This window comes from Staurois parvus, unplaced genomic scaffold (assembly GCF_062004578.1).
Source record: "Staurois parvus isolate SC_StPar_1 unplaced genomic scaffold, SC_StPar_1.0 ptg000115l, whole genome shotgun sequence".
Lineage (NCBI taxonomy): Eukaryota > Metazoa > Chordata > Amphibia > Anura > Ranidae > Staurois > Staurois parvus.
In genome coordinates, this window is record NW_028317911.1 from 1,971,932 (window position 1) to 1,990,151 (window position 18,220).

Consider the following 18,220-nt stretch of genomic DNA (forward strand, 5'->3'; position numbering starts at 1 on the left):
TCAAAATACTATTCATGTTTGTTTATGTAACAGAAAAAAAAGGTCTATTGTAATTTTTCTGCAGATCAGCAGAGGATTGCAATGTACAGTAAGAGGTAGTTTCCTATGTAAATGGGCCACACTAAGATACATTTTCCTGTCTCCACCCTATTGATAGTAAATCTGTGTTTTTAAACCATATCTATTAACCACTTGCCCTCCAGAGGATTTACCCCCCTTCCTGACCAGGCCATTTTTTGTGATACGGCACTGCGTTACTTTAACTGACAATTGCGCGTTCATGCAACATGTACATAAATTACATTTATGTCAATATTCCCACCACAAATAGAGCTTTCTTTCGGTGGTATTTGATCATCTCTACAAACAATCAATGGTGATGCAGCGCTGATATAATTAGCAATAAAGTGTATATTAACCGTGAGAGAAAAGTGAATTCGGTGTTATACAGCCCGCACAAACACGGCACACAGTAATTTCTTCTATAACATATAATTGCTATTTAGCAGATATAAATGCAGTCCACAGTATATATAGATGAATAAATGTGTTCTTAGAAGACACACATGCTTCTGTGCTGGTGCAAAGTGGTAGGTGACAATCCTTAAATGGCTAGCATGCCTGCTCACCTTCCCCCTGCGACCCACAGGGGCCAAAAAGCCTGTCGGGTCACACCTTGACCCTATGCGTTATCTCCAGGTGAAAGACACTCTCCACTCTCCAGTACTCTCTCCTTCACCATCTGCTATTCCCCCTGAATAGGTACCGATTTAAGCAGATGGAAAAACGCTTGTGACACCTCTCATGGGTGTACTGAGGCACTCTGGTGTAGCAAGATGGCGCCAACCCGGAAGTGCGTCACCGCGTCACTACGTCACATCTACGCGTTACGCCACGCCCCTCGTAGCTTCGTCAGGAAGCTACGAGGGGCGTGGCGTAACGCGTAGATGTGACGTAGTGACGCGGTGACGCACTTCCGGGTTGGCGCCATCTTGCTACACCAGAGTGCCTCAGTACACCCATGAGAGGTGTCACAAGCGTTTTTCCATCTGCTTAAATCGGTACCTATTCAGGGGGAATAGCAGATGGTGAAGGAGAGAGTACTGGAGAGTGGAGAGTGTCTTTCACCTGGAGATAACGCATAGGGTCAAGGTGTGACCCGACAGGCTTTTTGGCCCCTGTGGGTCGCAGGGGGAAGGTGAGCAGGCATGCTAGCCATTTAAGGATTGTCACCTACCACTTTGCACCAGCACAGAAGCATGTGTGTCTTCTAAGAACACATTTATTCATCTATATATACTGTGGACTGCATTTATATCTGCTAAATAGCAATTATATGTTATAGAAGAAATTACTGTGTGCCGTGTTTGTGCGGGCTGTATAACACCGAATTCACTTTTCTCTCACGGTTAATATACACTTTATTGCTAATTATATCAGCGCTGCATCACCATTGATTGTTTGTATACCTATATGTCCATTTAAAAGGTGAGGATTGGATGTTGGCAGCTGTTTCCTTATATATTGTTAGGTTTAGCAGCGCAGGTGGACCTATTATTCATTTGATCATCTCTATATGTTTTATTTTTTGCGCTATAAACAATAAAAGACTGTAAATTTTGACTTTTTGCTAGAAAACATATCCAATGAAAGAAATTAAAAAAAAAAAAAATTCATAAATTTAGGGCCAAATGTATTCTGCTACATGCCTTTGCTAAAAAAAAAAAATCCTAATACATGTAAATTAATTTTTTTTTTTTTTTTTGTTTTTAAGTCCGCAAACGTGCAACTATATCGAAAAAACCCATAAGTGTCCTCAAAAAAGTGCAAGTGCAAAACACCACACGAAAAACGTGCACTTAGGGGTGTGCTGTGTCCTACCCCTAAAGGGGCTTGGACCGCTGTCCCTGATCCCCCGGGGCACGAAGCTCCTGACGGGGACTAGGTTCCCACTTGGTCCTCCTGGCCAAAAGGCCTGGTGGACCACCGTTCCCTATGCCAAGCCGAAGCCGGACATTCAGTACTAGGCAAGGGGACTCTCCCGAAGAAGAGTCCTCTAGGGATCAGGGGAGGAAGGAACCGTATGGCCACACATCCTCCCCCTAGACTTCAGGGTAGGCCCGAGGACCCACACCCTCCATCCGTGAAAACACACACATAAGGCAAAGAAAAAGTGACAAACGTGGGAGTGATAATAAATAAATAAATAAGAAAAGTAAGAAAATAATAAAAATGGTACCGTGCCGAAATGTGCACAGACCAGGCCCTGAGGCCCGTAGCAAAAATTGCCCTGGACTTAGCCAAAAGGCCTGGTCCTTAGGGCACTGTGCAAAAAGATGTGTAAAAACAGTGACCAAGTGTCATTTTCACACCGTGGGGTCCCACACCCAAGTGTTACTAGTGACACCCCTGAGCGCGTCTCCTCAGGGGGCACTGAGTTTGCGGACTTTTTGCCTCCCCAGCCCCTGGCCAGACCAAGGTAGCCTGCTCAGATCAGGAGGTACTGGGTCTTTCCAGTCTTCCCAGAGGAATTACTCCCAAGGCCCCAGAACGAATCATGGCGCTCCCTGGTTTCTGTCCCTCCGGTACTAGCCTTCCGGACCCCCATCATACCAGTGAGGGTACTATACAACAACCATCCCCGTAAACTAGAATGGTCGGGAGCACCCCCACTGGACACTGATAAGAACAGATACTACACTTGATCTTAGCCAAAAGGCCGAGAAGCGATACATGTAAATTAATTGGTTTACCTGAAAGTTATAGTGTCTACAAATGGCAGTATATAAACTGGAATTTTTTTTTTTATACTAGTAATGATGGCAATAAGCGACTTATAGCGGGACTGGTCAGGCATTCTGACACTGGCTAGGAGCTAATGGCCACGGACATCTCCGCTAATAAAAAGCACGGACACTGTATTAATGACACTGGGCAGCTAAGGAGTTAACATCTGGGGCAATTAAAGGGTTAACTGTGTGTTGTGTTGTGCTGTGCTTACACTGTGTGCTGTTTAGTAGGGAGACATGCTGCTTTCTCTTTCTCTGCTGTGCAGAGAGAGAGAAGCAGCATGTCCACGCTGACTGGAGAAAGATCTGTGTTGCTTACAGATCTCTCCCCTCTCAGCTTTAGCGGCAATCACTGAGTGCCAGCCGAGAATCGCCAGCCGGGACCTGGTGATTGACATCCGCTGCATTACATAAATCAGGCTTATTTCCTGTAGGCCTTTTTTTTTTTTTTTAATTTTAACTGAAGGGATATGAATAAAATTAGCCACTTGCCCTCCTGAGGCTTTATCCCCCTTCCTGACCAGGCCATTTTTTGCGTTACGGTGCTGCGTTACTTTAACTGACAATTATGCAACCAAATGAAATTTACGTTCTTTTTTCCCACAAATTGAGCTTTCTTTCGGTGGTATCTAATCGTCTGTGCATTTTGTATTTTTTGCGCTATTAAAAAATAAATAAAAAAAAAAAAAAAAAAAGACCAACAATTTTGAGAAGAAAAAAAAACTACTTTTTACTATTAACCACCTCCCGCCCGCCATATAGTCCAATGACGGGCGCAAGGTGGTTCTCTTTTTCTGGGAGGACATCATATGACGTCCTCCCATTCTCACTGCGCATGCGCGGCTCAGGGAGCACGCAGCGTGGCGATCGGCGGTGCACTGTGTCCCTCGGACACAGCGGATCACCTATCAGGGAAAGAGCCTAAGATGTCGGCTCGGTCATGTGATCAGCTGTGTCCAATCACAGCTGACCACATGTAAACAGGGAAATGCCGGTTATCGGCATTTCTTTCCTCTCAAGCTGTCACGCTGACAGCCCGAGAGGAGAGGAGAACCGGTAATCGGCTTTCAGCGGAGGGGATATGTACACTGATCATCAGGGCACTGATGATCAGTGTGCCCTGATGATCATTGTATCCCCAGCAGTGCCACCTGTCAGTGTCTTGTGTCAGTGCTCATTAGTGCCTCGTGCCAGCGCCCATCAGTGCCACATATCAGTGCCTACCAGTGCACATCAATGCCACATATCAGTGCCCATCTGAGCTGCCTTTCAGTGTCACCCATCAGTGCCAATCAGAACTGCCAATCAGTGCCGCCTATCAGTGCCATATATCAGTGCTGCCTTTCAGTGCCCATAAGTGATGCCTGTCAATGCCCATCAGTGCCACCTACCAGTGCCTCCTCATCAGTGCCACCTATCAGTGTCCATCAGTGCAGCCTATCAGTGCCCACCACTGCAACCTCATTTGCGTATATCAGTGAAGGAGAAAAATCACTTATTTACAAAATTTTATAACAAAAACTTGGAAAAAACTTTTTTTTTCCCAAAATTTTCAGTGGTTTTTGGTTTGTTTAAGAAAAAATAAAAAACCCAGAGATGATTAAATACCACCAAAATAAAGCTCTATCTGTCACAAAAAAATGATAAAAATTTCATATGGGTACAGTGTTTGACCGCGCAATTGTCATTCAAAGCGCGACAGCGCTGAAAGCTGGAAAATGGCCTACGCAGGAAGGGGGTATAAGTGCCCTGTAGGCTAGTGGTTAAACATGTCCAGTAAAAAAAAAAAAAAAAAAAAAAGAAGAGCTCAAATTTAGGGCAAAATATATTCTGCTACATCTCTGCTAAAAGAAAAAAAATCCCAATACGCGTAAATTAATTGGCTTATGTGAATGTTATAGCGTTTACAAATGGCAGTATAGATACTGAAATTTTTTATTTTTACTAATAATGGCTGCAATCAGCAACTTATAGCGGGACTGCGGCAGGCATTCTGACACTGGGGGGAACTGACTTGGTGTCACTGACATCCCCAGTGACACCAATATAGTGATCAGTGGTTAAAAAAAGCACTGACACTGTACTAATGGCACTCGGCAGGAAGGGGTTAACATGAGGGGAGAGCAAAGGGTTAACTGTGTGCTGTTTTACATTGGGCTGTGTCCATGTGCTTCATTGTAAGCACACTGCTTTGCATGGCTGTACTGTGCACAGCCATCCTAAGCAGTGTGCACAAGCTGACAGGGAGGAGAACTGTTTTCTTTACAAGTTCTCCTCCCCGTAGGAGATGCTCGGCAATCACTGGCGAGTAATCACCGGCCGGGACCCAGTGATTGACAGCCGCGGCCGCGAATGGCGGAAGTATTTGATCCCCTGCTGATTTTGAATGTTTGCCCACTCACAAAGAAATGATCAGTCTAAGAATCAAATGGTAGGTGTATTGTAACAATGAGACAGAATAGCAACAACAAATTCAAAAGAAATGCATGTCTAGCAAATTCTGCACTGATTTGCATGTTCATGAGGGAAATATTTGATCCCCTTCACAAAGCATGACTTAGTACTTGGTGACAAATCCCTTGCTGGCAATCACAGAGGTCAGACGTTTCCTGCAGTTGGCCACCAGCTTTCAACACATCTCAGGAGGGATTTTGGCCCACTCCTCTTGGCAGATCCTCTCCAAGTCATTAAGGTTTGGTGGCTGATGCTTGGCAACTCGAACTTTCAGCTCCCTCTACAGATTTTCAATCAGATTAAGGTCTGGAGACTTGCTAGGCCACTCCAAGACCTTAATGTGCTTCTTCTTTAGCCACTCCTTTGTTGTCTTGGCCATGTGTTTTGGGTAACTGTCATGCTGGAACATCCATCCACGACCCATTTTCAATGCCCTGGCTGAGGAAAGAAGGTTCTCACCCAAGATTTGACGGTACATTGCCCCGTCCATCGTCCCTTTGATGCGGTGCAGTTGTCCTGTCCCCTTAGCAGAAAAACACCCCCAAAACAGAATGTTTCCACCACCATGTTTGACAGTTGGGATGGTGTTCTTGGGGTCATATGCAGCATTCCTCCTCCTCCAAACACGGCGAGTTGAGTTGATGCCAAAGAGCTCGATTTTGGTCTCATCTGACCACAACACTTTCAACCAGTCCTCCTCTGCATCATTCAGATGTTCAGTGGCAAACTTCAGACGGGCCTGAAAATGTGCTTTCTTGAGCAGAGGGACCTTGCGGGCACTGCAGGATTTCAATCCTTGTCGGCATAGTCTCACCAATTGTTTTCTTGGTGACTGTGGTCCCAGCTGCCTGGAGATCATTGACAAGATCCTCACGTGTAGTTCTGGGATGGTTTCTCACTGTTCTCATGATCATTGACACTCCATGAGATGAGATCTTGCATGGTGCACCAGACCTAGGGAGACTGACAGTTGTTTTGTGTTGCTTCCATTTGCGAATGATTGCACCAACTGTTGTCACCTTCTCACCAAACTGCTTGGCGATAGTTTTGTAGCCCATTCCAGCCTTGTGTAGGTGTACAATCTTGTCCCTGACATCCTTGGACAGCTCTTTGGTCTTTGCCATGGTGGAGAGTTTGGAATATGATTGTTTGCTTGCTCCTGTGGACAGGTGTCTTTTTTACAGGTAACAAAATGAGATTAGCAGCACTGTCTTTAAGAGACTGCTTCTAATCTCAGCTTGTTACCTGTATGAAAGACACCTGGCAGCCAGAAATCCTGCTGAATGATAGGGGATCAAATACTTATTTCCCCCATGAACATGCAAGTGCATAATTTGTTAGAATAGCAACAACAAATTCAAAAGAAAGGCATGTCTGTCTCGCAGTGTTACAATACACTTACCATTCGATTTTTAGACTGATAATTTCTTTGTGAGTGGGCAAACATTCAAAACCAGCAGGGGATCAAATACTTATTTCCTTCACTGTATGTATGAAAGATACATTGCTAGGATAGACATTAGGGTATTATCGGAAGAATGGATAGATGATTATAATAGTGTGTGTGTGTGTGTGTGTGTGTGTGTGTCTTCTCATTAAGCCCTCCTGGGGCTAGGGTGCCTAAGGTGTAGATCCAGTATGTTTCACATTGGCACATTGGCAGAGGAGCTTAAAACGCTCTGCCACTGGGGGTAATGGGGGAATGTGTTCCAGGACGCACACGAAGAGCCCCGTGGTGGATTTGTCATGATGTTCTGTATAGTGTCTAGGGCGGGTGTTGGCAACCCGCGGCTCTGGAGCCGCATGCGGCTCTTTTTCACCTTTCCTGCGGCTCCGGAGCACACTGCCCACCAGGTGACAGGCAATAGGGTCGGCAAGCCGCAGCTCTTTTAATGCAGCTCTTCTATGTGCCGGGCGTCCGCTCCCCTCCCTCCTCCAAACATTGGCTGTCAGGATGTAGGCGGGGCAGCGTGACGAACTCCTCTCCTCTCACAGTCCGCCCTGAAGACCAGAACGGCGCGGGAACACAGCTAGAGGAACGCGCGGAGCAAAGGTAAGTGAATTGACACAGGGGGGATGAATTACTATAGGGGGGATGAATTACTATGGGGGATGAATTACTATGGGGGATGAATTACTATATGGGGGATGTATTACTATATGGGGGATGAATTACTATAGGGGGGATGAATTACTATAGGGGGATGAAATACTATAGGGGGGATGAAATACTATAGGGGGGATGAAATACTATAGGGGGGATGAATTACTATATGGGGGATGAATTACTATATGGGGGATGAATTACTATGGGGGATGAATTACTATGGGGGATGAATTAATTACTATATGGGGGATGAATTACTATATGGGGGATGAATTACTATATGGGGGATGAATTACTATATGGGGGATGAATTACTATGGGGGATGAATTACTATATGGGGGATGAATTACTATGGGGGATGAATTACTATATGGGGGATGAATTACTATGGGGGATGAATTACTATATGGGGGATGTATTTTCAGTTTTAAAAATGTTTCTCTCAAAATAAATTTCAATCGTGGTTTTGGCGAGATTTGGCTCAGTTGAAAAAAAAGGTTGCCCACCACTGACCTAAGGCTATGATTGTGATTATGACGATACACTGTGGCCCTGGTTAACCCTTTTCTTACTGGGCCCTTAAACCCCCTTCATGACCAGAGCGCTTTTCGCAATATATGCAGTGTCGGATTTGTTTTAAATGTTGCAATGGTTTTGTGGCTCCCAGTCTTTTTTTCCCTCTCGGAAACGGGTCCAAGTGGCTCTTTATGTCTTAAAGGTTGCAGACCCCTGGTCTAGGGACACTGTGCTTATCAGAACCTGCTTCAATGAGGAGTCTATGCTCACCAAAGCGTTTACATAGCGTTCTGACAGTCCTCCTTATGTAAAACAACCCACACGGGCATTTTAAACAGTAAATGACATTCGGTGGAACAGTTGAAAAATTCCTTTATGGGGTAGGTTTTTCCTTTGATGGTGAATGTTTTCTGACCATGTTGAATGAAGGAGCATGTAAGGCAAAAATGCCTTTTTACATTGGTACAGCCCAACCAAAGGGATAAATGCAGTGTGTGGTTTGGGATTGGAAATGCATTTAATTTTACTGGTGGCTATGTTTCTCGCCTTCCTGTATGAGACTTTGGGACAATCAGTGATGTATGTTTGGTCCATACTGCTACAGGATTCCTTCCTGCAGTGTGTATGTAGAATGTTCTCCATTTGTTCTTTACTCATTTGTTCTACACCAGGGACTTCACACAAAGGATGCAATACAAAGAACAAGATACTTTGTCATACAAGTACACGGTACAGAAGGCACACATCAGAAATATGAAATGTTGGGTTTACATAAGCAAATACATTTGTGACTCTGTTGCAAACGTTTCTTACCTGTAGATCCTACCACTAGCAGTACTTTCTGTTGCAGGTTGACAATGCTAAACCACTGCCTCAAAATTAGCAAGCAAAGTTATGAGCCCAATGTTGGGCTGCAATCAAACAAAACAAGCAAGACAAAAGACAATGGAAGGAGCCAACATGGCAGGCTAACAACACTGCTGCTACATTTGCAGTGTCATAGTGTTATAAGGCTGCAACAGGAACTGATTTTGCTGGTACAGTCTCCAGGAAAGAAACTTTGCAACAGATTTTGCAATAGATGTGCGTACAAATCTGACTAAAAAGTGAAGATTTGTCACGTTAAGGGAACTTTTTCTTCGTATGTGAAGTTGCCTAGGCACACTTGTGCCTACAGCTTCATAGCTGTATATCCGCAGTGTTATATGCGGTGTGCGTGTCCTTTCACACTTCTGTTATGATCAGATCTGTCAGTCAATTTTTCAGGTGGATCTGAATGAAAAAACAAAGTTAGTCCATGGGCAGGTGGATGTAAATGGTATTGTGTCCATTTATATTATTTACCTCCAAGTCTGTCTAGATCTGAAAAAAAAAACCACACACACAGAAAAGGTCTGCATCTTTTGAAATTTTTGGACCCAAGCATGACTGATCGAAGGTAATAAGATGTAAATGGATGCACATCTGATTACATCTGCCTGCCCACAGGCCTAACATGGGTCCATTAAGCTCTGAATCTTGTGAAGGAAAACCTGAATGGGTACAGATGTCATCGGACATCCGAGGCATTTTGATCGAAAGGACACCGCCTGTGTGAAAAGACCCTTAGGCGCTGCTGCCTCTGACTGCTAGTCTCAGGAGATTTGGGTGAAGATTTGGTGATGTCACACTCACTGTCATTCTTGCTGGAGACTCTTGCATGAGAAAGTCCTGTCTCTACCAAGATGGCCACCTCCATACAGAGACAGCACAAATCAAAGCATAATAGCTAAGTAATAGGGGACGATCAGCTGCAGGGAGATCAGGAAACACCAATGACTTCCCCTGTGCCCTCTGTTTTTTTGGGCACAGCATTCAAAGTTTAGTTACTGAGCTTTTTTTTTATGATTAATTTAATGTAGCCTAAATAGTGTGAATGTAGAAATCTACAGTGCCAGCTATTGTATTCTGACAGCTGCTACTTTCATGGCTGTCAGAATACCTCAACAATGTTGGATTGGCTGCAGTCACCATGAAGCCAGGAAATTTGTACCTGGCTTAAATGTTGAGCTTGAACTTTGTGGAGCTGGCTGGTGTCAACAGGCCACCCATGGCTGAAATTTTGGCTGAGCAAGAATCCAAAAAAAAAAATGAAAGTCATGTATGGCCAGCATAAGACTCTAAACTTGGGTTTTAGCAGCTTGCAAGCTGGATTGCTTACATTGGAATCCTGTAAAGCTGCCAAGATTTTGCTTCCACAGAAAGTAAAAGGGTAGAAAGTGAATTCAGTGCCCTTTGTTTTATACTTTGAGAATTATTTCTCTACAATCTTATAGTTAAAGACGTCATAGGGGATTTTTAAATCCCATTCACACATTTCCATTCTTCTATGTTGCATTATGGAAACCCATTTATTTTTAACTGACTGCCAACACACATAAACGGTCTAAAAACACAAACATGCAGCACTTTTTCCGATGCAGTGAACCACAATGCAGATGTGTTTCAGCCCTTAAAGTGCTTTACAGCTTGGTCAGAATACGTAAATACTTTAGTGTGCTTAGTCTTGGCACACATTCACTTTAGGTGCAGATTTTATCAAGTATAGCAGGACAGGAACAATATAGAACAGAGGTTTCTACTGTAAACATCCTAAAACGCACAACGAAAACAGGATACATGTGTCTTTCTGCATTAATCATTTATCTCTATGGGCCTAAGAAAACAATTACTGCAAAAGGGCTGTATGTCCAATTTGTACAACGTTTAGATGTAAAATTAAATGCAAATTAATGTGAACTAGCCACAAAATAATGAATAAAATTAAACAAATTATCTGCATATACACGAAAATAATTGGACAAGTATAAATGGTACCTTAATGCCAAAGGATGCAATGCTGAAAATTCAGAACTGCTCTAAAAATCATGCAAGTGAAAAAAATCCATACAGATAGAGAGCTACATTTATAGGACTAAAAATAACAACAGACAGAGGCAAGTCTTGGAAGCTTTTTACATTATTCATGAGCAGACATATTCATAGCTACTACTGACCTGCTATAGCAGCCACAACAACATGAATGAACACAGATGGCTACTGTAAGCATTCTATGTACAAATCTAAACCGAGTCCCCTTTTTGAATTTGCTGTCAAAAACCCTAAGTGTTATTTATGAAGAGTAAAGGGGAAACCGGTCATTAATGTAGTAGCCCATTTTAACATCTGTATAGTCAGGTTTTTTTGGGGGGGGGCAAAATGCAAGTGAGTTAAAGACGAAGTTTAGCTTTTACAAAAATAAAAAAAATAAAAAAAATAATAATAAGTGCACATATTTTTGCAGGTAAAAAAAAAAAGGGGGGCATTTTTTTTACATTGCAGCCTGTAAAGCATTGCACTGATAATCAGAAGATTGTGGTTGCAATACCAGTATCCTGTAAACTCTCAGTACATTGTCTGCCCGTACCTCGTATGGGCAGGCTGTTACTGCATGGCAGGAAGAATTAATGAACTACGAGAGCATTCACCAGCCAACCGACGGTAGTTGTAGTCGAATTCATCCACAGGAAACTGTGAATGAATGATGCAGCCTTGTGGACAGAGACCCGTACGGTCACACTGTACTTGAACTATGACAGTGTAGTATCTCAATGTTGGTGAGATATTTATTACCAAAGTCCAAACACTTCCTGCAGCAATTACAAGGGAGTCCCATTCGCCACATTAAATCTTTCATTTATTTTACAGTTAAAAAAAGCAACAGGAAGAGTAGGAACACCTATTTATATCCAACGTTGATCAGGAAGAGAGATGAGATACCACATGTAATCGAAGTATCACTGTTGGGTAAAATGGCCCTTTAGATAGTCTGGTTTTCCATTGGTACACAATATTACATAATCACAAAGAGCACAGGAACAATCAGACCTGAAAAGTGGTTTTCCCTCAACATCTTATAGAAGTTAGTAGAAAAACGGACAAGTACTAAATGGAAAGCAACAAAAAGGTATAGGAAAATCTAGTAATTACCACTCAAAAGTGCACAGTATAAAATCATTGGTTCAGCAAAAATAGTCTGAAGAAAACATGGCAAAATGAGGAGATAAAAATAGTCAAAAAGAGGTCACTGCAGCTTGCAATCCAAATGCTGTAATGTCTCCTTGTTGTACAGTAATATTTTTTCTACCTTAACCTGGACACAGATGGATAGAATTTAAAATTAAAATTCATAGGAAAAGACATACAAAAATTATTATCAGCAGATTTGTTTTCCAGTCGAAAGATATTTTTTGCTTTTACCATTTGACTTTGTAATGAATGGACTTTACCAAACGAAAACCACAAACAGTTAGAAATGTGTTAGTTTGAGAAAAAAGTTCCATCCTGATTCTTTGAATTTCAAATGCAGTCAAAAACGAATGTTGATTTGACCCACTGATGGTCAGAAAAAACAAAATTAAACTTTCTAAGAACCTTCTTTCCCCAAGAATTTTCATTTGAAATTCTATCCATTTTTGGTCAGCTTTACATGTTACTCATCTTGGCTCTTTGCAATAGAAGGTAAACCTCACCAGCAACTGCCACTCATTCTTGGGTCAGCCTCAAGAGCAGCATGAGTACAGAACATCATAGCTTAACCCAAAAGTTAGGTTTCTTTGCTTAAGGGGAATATGACATTTCTAAGGTAGGTAGTAAAGTACAAGCATCTTGTATCTCTGTTAGATTTCAAATCCGTTAAGAAAAATCCCTGCATCCTGTTATTCAAAAGCCAAGCGCTAGCACTTCTATAGCCAACTTAAAGTGGAACATTAATCTAAAAATAAAAAATTACGAACCGCAGGCTTTTTAATACAGAAGAGATATAATATGTCTCTTCTGCATCAAACTTTCTTACCGGCCTGCCTGCACTGTACACTGAATTGTGCATGAAGAATGAACTCCAAAGAAGAAGATGTCAGCATCCGGTAAGGGACCGCATCACTGGAATGGAGGTAAATATACACTGCTCAAAAAAATTAAAGGAACACTTTGAAACACATCAGATATCAATGGGGAAAAATATCATGCTGGATATCTATATATGAATACAGACTGGGTAATGTGTTAGGAATGTACGGATGCCCCATCGTTTGATGGAAATGAAACTTATCAACCTACAGAGGACTGAATTTAAAGACACCCCAAAAATCAAAGTGAAAAAAAATTATGCAGCAGGCTAGTCCAATTTGCTGAAATTTAATTGCAGCAACTCAACCAGTTACCGCCCAGCCTATAACCAGATGGAGGCCGGGCGAACAGCTCGCCCCTCCCGGTGGACGCCATATGACGTCCTTTCCGGAGCGCACATTGTGAATGCCCGCAGGGCCTCGCTGTGGCACGATCTGGTCACCGGCCGTGTACCTCGGACACGGCCGATGACAGATCTGTGTACCGACCCTGTTGCCAGTACCATGTGACCTGCTGTGACCAATCAAAGCAGGTCACATGACAGTTGTATACAATGGATGGCTTCCTTTCATGCCATCCATTGTATACAAGTGTGTCTAGCTGTGAATGGTCACAGCGATCACATGCACAAACTGGGCCAATCACAGCCCAGCTGTGTCATGTGATTAGCCGTGGCCAAATCACAGCTAAGCACAAAAAAAACCCTGAATTAATCAATTTCATTCAGGCAAATGCTTGCTTATAGCAAAGTAATTCTTTGCTATAAACAAATTGTGTAAAAAAAAACAAAAAAACACTGATCACTTCCCCAAAGTAGTATAATGTTACTATGGTAACATTATACTACTTTGGTCATAGTGAAATATGAAAAAAAATCTTAAAAAAAGAGAAAAAAGTAATAAAAAATTAAAAGTAATAAAAAAAAAGTAAAAAAAAAAAATTTTTTATTTTTTTTTTAGTACTGTCACCAGTGTCCCTGATGACACTGTACTGCACTGGTGACAGTATGTAAAAAAATAATAAATTGTGAAAATCTTTTTTTTAATTTCATTTTCCAAAAAATTATGACAAAAAAATTACAACTTCAAAAAACTCGCCATGCCTCTTGTGAAATACATCACACTCTCTACTTTGCAAAAAGGGGTCATCTGGGGGATATCTGTACTGTTCTGACATTCTTGGACCTCTATAAATTAGATTGGCTGTCAGTACTTCAGGACTGATCAATTTTCACATGTATCCCATAGTTTGTGAACTCTATAACTTTCCTACAGACTAAATAATAAATACTAATTTGGGTTATTTTCACCAAAGACATGTAGCAGAATACATCTCGGCCTAAATTTATGAAGAACACTTATTTATTTGCAAACTTTTATAACAGAAACAAAGAAAAACGTAATTTTTTTTTTTCAAAATTTTCGGTCTCTTTTTGTTACATTAGCAAAAAATTAAAACCCCAGTGGTGATTAAATACCACCAAAAGAAAGCTCTAGTTGTGTGAAGAAAATGATAAAAATTTTAGTTTGGGTACAGTGTTGTATGACCGCGCAATTGTCAAAGTGTGAGAGCGCTGAATCCTGAAAATTGGAATGGGCAGGAAGGGGGTAAAAGTGCCCTGTATGGAAGTGGTTAAAATGCTACCCACGTGCTTGTGGGCATGCCTGACAATGTTGGGGCATGCTCCTAATGAGACGATGGATGGTGTCCTGGGGTATTTCCTCCCAGATCTGGACCAGGGCATCACTGAGCTCTTGGACAGTCTAAGGTGCAACCTGGCGGTGTCGGATGGACCAAAACATGATATCCCAGAGGTGTTCTATTGGATTTTGGTCAGGCGAGTGTGGTGGCCATTCAATGGTATCAATTCCTTCATCCTCCAGGAACAGCCTGCATACTCTCGCCACAGGCGGGACATTGTCGTGCACCAAGAGGAACGCTGGAACCACTGCACCAGTGTAGGGTCTGACAATGGGTCCAAAGATTTCATCCCAGTACCTAACCTAATGGCAGTCAAGGTGCCATTGTCTGGCCTGTAGAGGTCTGTGCATCCCTCCATGGATATGCTTCCCCAGACCATCATTGACCCACCAGCAAAACGGTCATGCTGAATGATGTTACAGGCAGCAACACATTCTCTATGGTTTCTCCAGACCCTTTCATGTCTGTCAATTGTGATCAGGTTGAACTTGCTCTCATTTGTGAAAAGCACAGGGCGCCAGTGGTGGACATGATATTCTGGTGTTCAGTGGCAAATGCCAATCGAGCTCTGTGGTGCTGGGCAGTGAGCACAGGGTCCACTAGAAGACATCGGGCCCTCAGGCCACCCTCATGAAGTCTGTTTCTCATTGTTTTGTCAGAGACATTCACACCAAGGGCCTGCTGGAGGTCATTTTGTAGGGCTCTGGCAGTGCTCATCCTGTTCCTCCTTGCACAAAGGAGCAGATACCAGTCCTGCTGATGGGTTAAGGACTTTCTACAGCCCTGTCCAGTTCTCCTAGAGTACCTGCCTCTCTCCTGGAATCTCCTCCATGCTCCTGAGACTGTGCCGGGAGACACAGCAAACCTTCTGGCAATGGCACGTATTAATGTGCCATCCTGGAGGAGTTGGACTGCCTGTGCAACCTCTGTAGGGTCCAGGTATTGCCTCATGCTACCAGTAGTGACACTGACCCTAGCCAAATGCAAAACTAGTGAAAAACAGTCAGAAAGGAGGAGTAGGGAAAAAATGTCAGTGGCCTCCACCTGTAAAACCATTCCTGTTTTGGGGTTTGTCTCATTGTTGTCCATCTAGTACACCTGTTGTTAATTTCATTAACACCAAAGTAGCTGAAACTGAATTACAACCCCCTCTGCTACTTAACTGACCAGATCAACATCCCAGGAGTTTAATTGACTTTATGCTATACTCTGATTAAAAAGTGTTCCTTTCATTTTTTTTTAGAAGGGTAGTTCCACTTTAAAGAGGAACGGAAAGCAAAAAGTTAAAGATTATGAACAGTCAGGATTTTTATTGCCGAAGTCTTATGCAATAAAATACACTTGCCTGCTTGGTCGTAGTCCCCTTTAGAATGCGCACAGAGTTGCAAAAACCATGCCAGGATTACTACACTCCTGAACATGCATGGGAGTGATGTCAGCCTGCGTTGGACAATCAAGACATCTAAAAACCAGCACCCCAGAACATGCTGGTGCCAGCAAAGAACCTCATAGACCATTGGAGGATAGGTGAGTATTTTTTCCCTTTAGTAACGCTATATATTCTGGTGTTTGGCAGCTGAATTGACAGGAGTAGAACTTAAAGTAATACTAAAGCATCTGTTTTTTTATTTATTTATTTTTATTTTAGCAGAGGAGGTTAACACATAACTATTATGTTTAGTCCTCTTCTGAAATGTCCTTTTCCTCCTATAGCTAAGGGTCCAATGTCCTTAGCTGCCCATTTGCAGGTGTCTCTTTAGCTAGCCATGTGCTAAGGAGACACCTGTTTTTGCTCCCTCCCTGAGCAGAGCTGTGTGCATCTATAAACACACACAGTAATGGTAAACCCTGCCCCTGCACCCTCCTCCCAGCAGTTTGACTGATGGCAGCAGGAGCCTATCACTCTGCTGCTCTCAGTACCTGCTGAGGTTCAGGGAGTGATGCAGATGGATCCTAGACCCAGTGGCTGTGGCAAGGGGAGCAACTACAGTACGGGTTTGGGAATGGGAAAGGTGTAAAAGCACTGGGACTTTTGTATCTTAATGCTTTAAAGGTTAAAAAGTGTATTTTTTAGAACTACTTTACTTTGCCTCCATTTAAGCACATGTTGAGAACCAATAACTGCCTAAGAAGCAATGGATTCCAAAAGGGATCAGTTTGGAACTGTTACTATAAAACTACACTCCCAACTGAGATTCAGGTTACTGGCAATGATCTGCTGAAAGCATTTCTCTTCATATACAGACAATTACAGAATTATTCCTGATTCCTCCATTTGGCTTGAAAACTTGTCTCTTTTGTAGGGGTAGCTATACAGGGTAAATCACATAATAAGCAGAAGTAATAATAACTTTATTTGCATTTCTTTGGTACAATCTATCCAAAGTAACAGAAAATATTAGCAGAAATACAAAGGGAAATAGCAAAAAGGACTAACTGGCCTAAATAGCTAAAGTAGTAAACACTGTTTTTCAACAGATTTTGTAAGTCACAAGCTCAATAGGTGGGTGGTATGTTGCTATATCTATTATTTCCTTCAAGCTGTTTCTGTTGGCTTCCTATTTCTCAAAAGCCAAAAAAGGCAACATAGAGTCTTACAAATACGTGTAAGCAATTCATTTTGAAAACTCAGAAATTTTATCAAAATATATTTTAACGGACTGTTTCTTCTAAAGCTAATGGTTTAATTGTGAATGGACAAAATGTGTTAAGTTACTTCCTATATATCCTTGTTATTACAAGGGGTGCTATTCTGTTAAAAACAAAATATTTGTATCCATGGTGACAGTACGACACCATACCATGGTAGAAAATGACAATTATAGTGGTTTTGGCAAGTAAGACTGGATTGCAGGATCATAATGTGTCACATAGGGCTCTCATTGATAAAGGTGAGGGGCTCCAGGGCATGTGTCATATAGAAAGAAACCAAGCTTCTTTGTTTTCTCACAGTTTCTTGTTTGGGTCCTAAAGCTTGGAGGCTTCGTAGAAGAATGAAGTCTCCAACCCTAGGTCTATGTTTTTGAGCAACCAGCTCTCACTGATTATAGAGCTGTGGACAATCCTTTTTAGTTTTGGAGATGACTGTGGCTCAGGGCTCCGCCCTCCCTAGGAGTTCAATGGGGCAGTCAGAGGTGCATGTGTGCACAAGAGAGTGAGTATTGTTTGAAGTAGTGTTTCTCATCCTTTTTGCAGTCAAGGCAACCATTTAAATTAGGCACAACCTCAAGGCATACCATTCGAAAAAGTAAAAAACGAAACATACTTTTGCATAATGCAGCTGCATCCAAAGTCAAGCAAAACTGTACACCATTGCACACTAGTACTGACTAGTATTCCAATGTTTCTCTTTCCAATGTCAAGTCTTTTCCCCTAACTCTCCTAATGTGACCCCAGTGCTGACAGAGAGGGGCAAGGGAGAGGCAAACAAGGATGCTGTGCAGGCACCCAATGACGTCATTGGTTGTTAGAATTCTGGCAACTAGAAGGTTCTAATGGTGCACAATGTAAACCTGTGATTTTGTGCAACATAAATGCAGGCTTGATCCACCTGCTGGTTTGTATACAATTTTTGGTCAATTTTTAGACATTTTGCCAAGGCACCCCCTGAAGAAACCTGAAGGCACCCTGGTGGAAAAAGACTGGTCTGGAGGAAAAGAGATGGGCCGATGTCTCTGGCCAGAGCAGCAGCACTGCAAGAGCATGCCAGAATGCCTAGTTTTGTTG

The 18,220-nt window shown here is 42.4% G+C and overlaps 1 protein-coding gene and 1 pseudogene across 19 annotated transcripts in view; both read right to left on the reverse strand.

Annotated features, from left to right (window-relative positions):
* Positions 1-18,220, reverse strand: part of EPB41 (erythrocyte membrane protein band 4.1) — a 290,966-nt gene that overhangs the window by 201,836 nt on the left and 70,910 nt on the right. The gene's annotated exons all lie outside the window — the stretch shown is intronic.
* LOC149467331 (U2 spliceosomal RNA) lies at positions 2,617-2,731 on the reverse strand (annotated as a pseudogene).